The sequence below is a fragment of the Condylura cristata genome, unplaced genomic scaffold (assembly GCF_000260355.1).
Source record: "Condylura cristata isolate star-nosed mole 26May11 unplaced genomic scaffold, ConCri1.0 scaffold00026, whole genome shotgun sequence".
In the NCBI taxonomy this organism is placed as follows: Eukaryota; Metazoa; Chordata; class Mammalia; order Eulipotyphla; family Talpidae; genus Condylura; species Condylura cristata.
Genome location: NW_004567127.1, coordinates 9454002 through 9459851, shown reverse-complemented (window position 1 = coordinate 9459851; position 5850 = coordinate 9454002).

Below are 5850 nucleotides of genomic sequence, written 5' to 3'. Positions count from 1 at the left end.
ATTCTTAGTAAGCCATTGTCAGCAAAACCTCAGTACTTCCCACCCTGTCTGCAGTAATCTTCCACGAATATACGGGATGCTCGACCAAGGGGAACCGAACATTCGAAGAGCATCCATCTCCTTGTAGAATACAGGGACAAATGTTAATTAAGAACATCTTCCTTGCATAGGCCAGAGGGAGCTAGGTCTGCCAGAGGGGGCAATGAGGTAAGAGGCGGTGAAGATTAAACAAAAACATTTCTTTAAAGGGAGAATTCGATCCAGTTTTAAATAAAAGAAGCAATAGCTTCAGGGAGAGGTCTAAGAAACATATTTACAAATACAGGAAACAATGTAAGCAACAAAAGCTAAGCTAAAATTTTAATTGCCTCGTCCTGAATAATTTTTGGAAAGAAGTCTTCATCAAGGACTCTATCAAGGATAAGTGACAAAAACAACCAAACATCATCCAGGGCCTTGAAATTTAAATGAAAAAGAACAAAAGACTTTGAAAAATGTTTATTAGAAAAGCAGGTGGATACGATATATTCTGCAAATAGCCTCTCAACTATTTTATCAGTACATTTCACCTGAGAACCTACTTCTCAAATCTTGATTCTCAAACAATAGCAGTTACATTTAAATATATAAATCTTCTAAATCTTCACCTAGATCTAGGAGGAGTTACTAATCAGGGACAATCTGACAAACATTTGACCACTTATTAGCAGGAGTAGAATGCTGCTAAGAATCTGATATGCTCCTCTATTGACTTTGGCATTCATGAAGCACAAAATGAATAGCTTTTGCCTGTGCTCTCATTTAATCATCACAATCTTCCTTTGGAAAAAAAAATGCCTGTTAATTATTCCCATTTTAGAGATTAAGGGAAATAACTTGCCTGGGGCCAAGCAGCTGATATGTAACAGAGCCAAGATCATAATCACTGACTCCTACATGCTTTCTCCACTCTACCTCACTATCAACTGGAAATTTTCATTAAAAAAAAATGGGACTTACTCTGACAAGGATGAAAATATGTGGTTTTATTCACATTTTTATCCCCCACAGCGTATGGAAGTGTTAGTTTCAATACATGGACATTAAAATTGTTAGAAGTAAATGCATAACCATATATTCAAAAAAAGGGGGTGAGAAGAGGAAATGAATCAGGAGCTGTAATACAAGACATCTGGTACTTCTTATCGCTGTACACTGAAAAGTGCCTCACTGTATATTTGCTTCCTAATGTAACATCAAGTTTTACACTACAACCCTAATTGCTGTTAGCCTAAGTATCACCTTTCCTTCCATACTCAGCCACACTGGTTAAGATTAGATCTTCTTGCCTTTCACTCTAGTTGCTGCAAAGCAGTGAATTGTTCAAAAAGGACAAGGCTTTCTTAGATGGCCTGTCCTTAGATCCTGAAGTACTGCCTCAGTCATTCACCAAATATTTATGGAGTGCCTACTCTGGATCAGGAACTAGGTTAGGCATCATTTGAAAAGGCAAGTTGTAACTTGACAAATGATTCATTGTGCCTTGTGACTTAAATGCCTATAGGCTAAGGTACACCCCTTTAAATGTGATTCTCAAATCTCATTTCTTGAAAGGAGAATAGAAATGTTTGGTTTTCCCCAAATAATAGAAAGAAATCTGAATACAAGCCTAAACCAGGAATTCTTGCCTCAAGCTATTCAGGGGAAATTAAGTGGGGATAAGGAAAAGTCTCATTAGAACTCACGTAAATACTTAGGAACAAGCCACCCTGACTCTGGGAAACAAAATATTGTAATTACTGCTGCTGTTGCTTCAAACAGGTGAGAGGATGATGTAGGTAGAATACCAGGGCTCCTATTTAGATCATTAAGCAAAAGCTTAAATTACATGTTGGTGTTTAAACCAGGTAAAGAAAAATACTTGTTTGAACATAAAGAGAAGTGCTTTAATTTTTTATTTAATTATTTATTTAAAGTCAACATCAAGTATTATGTTGAAAACAAAAAATTTTGTTTTAGAAAAAATTCCATTTAATTAAGTCATTGACACACTTAAAATAAACAAAAGGTAAACTTAATACATAAAACATATGAAATATCCTAATTTCAGTTGGGTGTTTTAGGTTAAGGTAAATTTCTAGTTGTAAACTTGATATTATTTTGTAGACCTTGCCTAGAAATTCAAAATTATTGCAGTGTTAAAAATTCATCTGAGTCAATATAACAATTTACTTGACCTTATTAAACAAGCCATGAATCAGGCAGTATCCCATCTTGAAAAATAGAAAGGAATCAAAGAGCTTTACAAAATGAAAGGATTTTACAGACAGGAGGCAGAGGAAACAGGAAAAGAGGGTTGTTTCAGGCAAGGTCACCTTCCTGTGAGGGACAGAAGAGGTCCAGCTGGCAGATTACCTGATTAGTGCTGACCAAGACTCCAGATTGTGTGGTTAAAGGTTGCATTTTTAGGAGAAACTGGAATTGCCTTTAGGTTAAATATTGTGTTTGCTGAAGTGAGGTTTAGCAAGAGTCACTCCATTTGGGACCTGCTATATCTTTTTTAACAGTAGTTATCAGTTTGTGTTTGTCCAAAATAGTTATAAAAATACTATTTCAGAAAAAAAAAATTATAGTATTGGTATTTTTGTTAGCATTTGATCTGTAACTTAAGTAGACAAATTTCTAGTAAGTTTTATTATTTATCTAAATGGTCACTCAGGAAATGATTTGTCTTTTAGCAACTGTTCTTTCTATACTAACAGAATACACCCAAGGATTTCAAGGCAGTTTGCCAGGCCTTCTAGTAATAAATATATAATAGCGTGAGCATGTGTGAAGAAGTCCCAGTGCTACAAATAACAAGAATTGAGATTTTGTACAAAAGTTCAAATGAAAATGCTTATCAACTTGATGATAACATGAAATTGCTCTTCCTTTAGAAATTTACATTCCATTTATCCAGATAATTTGAACCAAAGTGATGCCTGTGATATGCCTCAGTTACTTAATATATCAAATGGTTTCCTTGATCCCCTCCCATAAATTTAAGTCTGACTAGTCATGTGTTAATAGGACCCAGGAAAAGCAACAGCCTCCAACTAACACCCTTCTTACCGGTCACCCATCTCTTAGCCTAAGCAGAGATCGTAAGATAATCAAACTTAGAGAACTGGGAATGTTCTGGAATACAGGCAGTGTTCTTAAAAGGAGCAAAGCTCTGTATTGTCAGCTTTTAGAAGCAACCATGAAGACTCCCTGAAGCACATGAAAGTAAAATTGTTCTATTTGAATTACCAGAGATCAACATTTAAATGAATGAGTAGAAACAGGCAAAGTCACCTTAAAAACAAGACAATGCTTGGATGGGTTGTCATACATGTGAAAAACTCCAGTCAAGTCTCCAGTGTCAACAAGGCAATCTTGAAGGCAGCTCCCTCAGGTCCCAGGGAGCCATTTTTCCTGATTCTCTCTATTAATAATCCCATCCTTATCTTACCTGATACTCTTGGTAACGCACACACCCAACTCCCCTCATTCTGATTCACACCCATTATTGCTTCAGTTCCCACTGTCTGCCTAGCGAAGTAAGAATTTGCTCTTTTACTTGTATCTGTAAATTGGCATACATTTTTTTAAACACTGGTCTTAGGAGTTTGGTTTTTGAGTCCACCCTGAGAGTTTGATGTGCTCACATTTGCTGATGAAGTCAGTTTCCAAGCTTGCAATGCTGTAAACCAAACACTGGATTATAGTACATTCACCCTAGTAATGCAATCTTCTGAGGCCTCTTGGAATGCAGCCAAATGACTTGCCAGGCCACGAATTAGAGACTAGCTGAACTATTTCCCCCATTTAAAGATTTCTACCCTTAAAATTAATGCTAGTTTTTAACTTAAGAAAACCAGTTTAAACAGTAAAACCAACATCAAGTGAATCATATACATTAGATGCTCTTTTAATTTTTAATACACATGCTAGTTAAGAAAAAGAAGATATGATTTCTTAAAGAGAGCTTCGCTTAAGTGGAGGAAGTTATGATTTAAAGAAATTTGGTTACACCAACTAAATGTATGACATTTGTTTAAATTCTACTGGAAATAAACGGTGGTAGACAAAATAACAACCCTCCTAAAGAGGGCCTCATCCTGATCCCCTGAACCTGTGAATGTTACCTTATATGGTAGAAGAGACAGCTGGTTGTTAAGGGTTTTGAAATGAAGAGAGCAGTCTGGGTTATACAGGTGGGTTCAAATAATCACATGAGTCTTTTAAGGGTAGAACCTTTCCCAGCAGGGGTCAAAGGAGCTATAACTAAGGAGGATCAGGGAAATGTGATACTAGCTCTTAAGATGGAAGAAGATCAGGAGCCAAAGAATGCAGCCTCTAGAAGCTGGAAAAGGCAAGGCAACAGATACTCTCTTAGAACATCCAGAAAAGAACAAAGCACTGTTGATATCTTGATTTTAGCCAGACTTCTGACCTAGAAAAGAGGTAAGAGTGAACTTGTGGTAAGTTACAGAATTTGAAGTTAATTTGCTATCACAGCAAATAGAAAATACACAAAATCAAACTATTTTGAGATAAATCAGTTGACTCAAATAGAGGGTATTAAATAGAATATTGAGAGGTATTAAGTGTTTATTCTTGTTAGTGTTATAGTTATTTGGGATACTTTTTTTTTCTCAAAGATTTATTTATTTATGCATACAAGAACTGGGGTACAGGCCAGAGGTGTGTGTGGGTGTGGTGACAGGATTCACCAGAAACAAAGTGGGGAACAGAACAGGCATACCTACCAAAATACACTGCTGAGGGGAGCAGTGGGCAAGGCAGGAGAGGTCTGCTGGGCCATTTGGATCAGCTCCCAGCCAGGCATCAAACCCTCCCCACAGTGGCTGAAAATAGCTTCACTATGCTTCAACCCCTTGCACCACCAGGGAGGGCAGGGTTACATTTTTAAATGTTAGAGAACCATACTACTACTGCTATAAAACAGGTGAGAGGATATATTATGAAATTAAGAAAAAGTTTGATTAATAGCTGGAGTTGGGGGTTTCATAATACTATTTTATTATTGAGTATATTTGAGATTTTCCATACTATGTTTTTGTAAAAGTGAATTTACTCAGGAGAGAACACAAGAATACTAAAGATCAAAAACACATAAAAAGGAAAAGAAAAAGAAAAAAAAGAACAACAATAAAAAAAGAAAAACAAAAAGAATACTACAGATCAGCAACAGGCAACTTGCTGGGGTGATGGAAAGGTTCTTTATCAGTACTAATCAATGTAGCAGCCGCTAGCCACCCCATTAAGCACTTGAAGTACAGGTCGTATGTAACCAAGGGAACTGAAAATTTTATTGTAACTACTTGAATTTAAATACCATGTTACCCAGTGCAGCTATAGAGAATTCAAAGTAAACTTAGCAGTGAGTCAGTGCACATTTGTTAATTTTGCGTGGCCAGCCAGTCACATCCCTTCTTGCTCTGTCAATACCTATCTCCGGTTACCCACCCCGCTCTCAGCCATTCCTCCACCAGAGATCTAGGCTACACAACTTCTTCCTGGTCGCAGCAACAGATCCAAGAAGAAAAATGACCACAGCCAAGACAATGAAAATCCTTGACTGGACTTTTCTGTATTAGGAAATGAAGAGGCTACCTTAACCAGCAGTTGTATGGGTGAGACCCTAGAACTGGGCACCATCAAACTCCCTTGAGACACTAGGGTTCCTGAGAGTAAAACAAAATGAAGATAAAAGATGAAATCTGGGCCCTCCCTGGTGGCACAGTGGGTTAAAGCACTGCACTGAGAAGCCTAAGCCACTTCCGCGTGAGTTCGATCCCCGCCTGCCCCGGAGGAGATCCC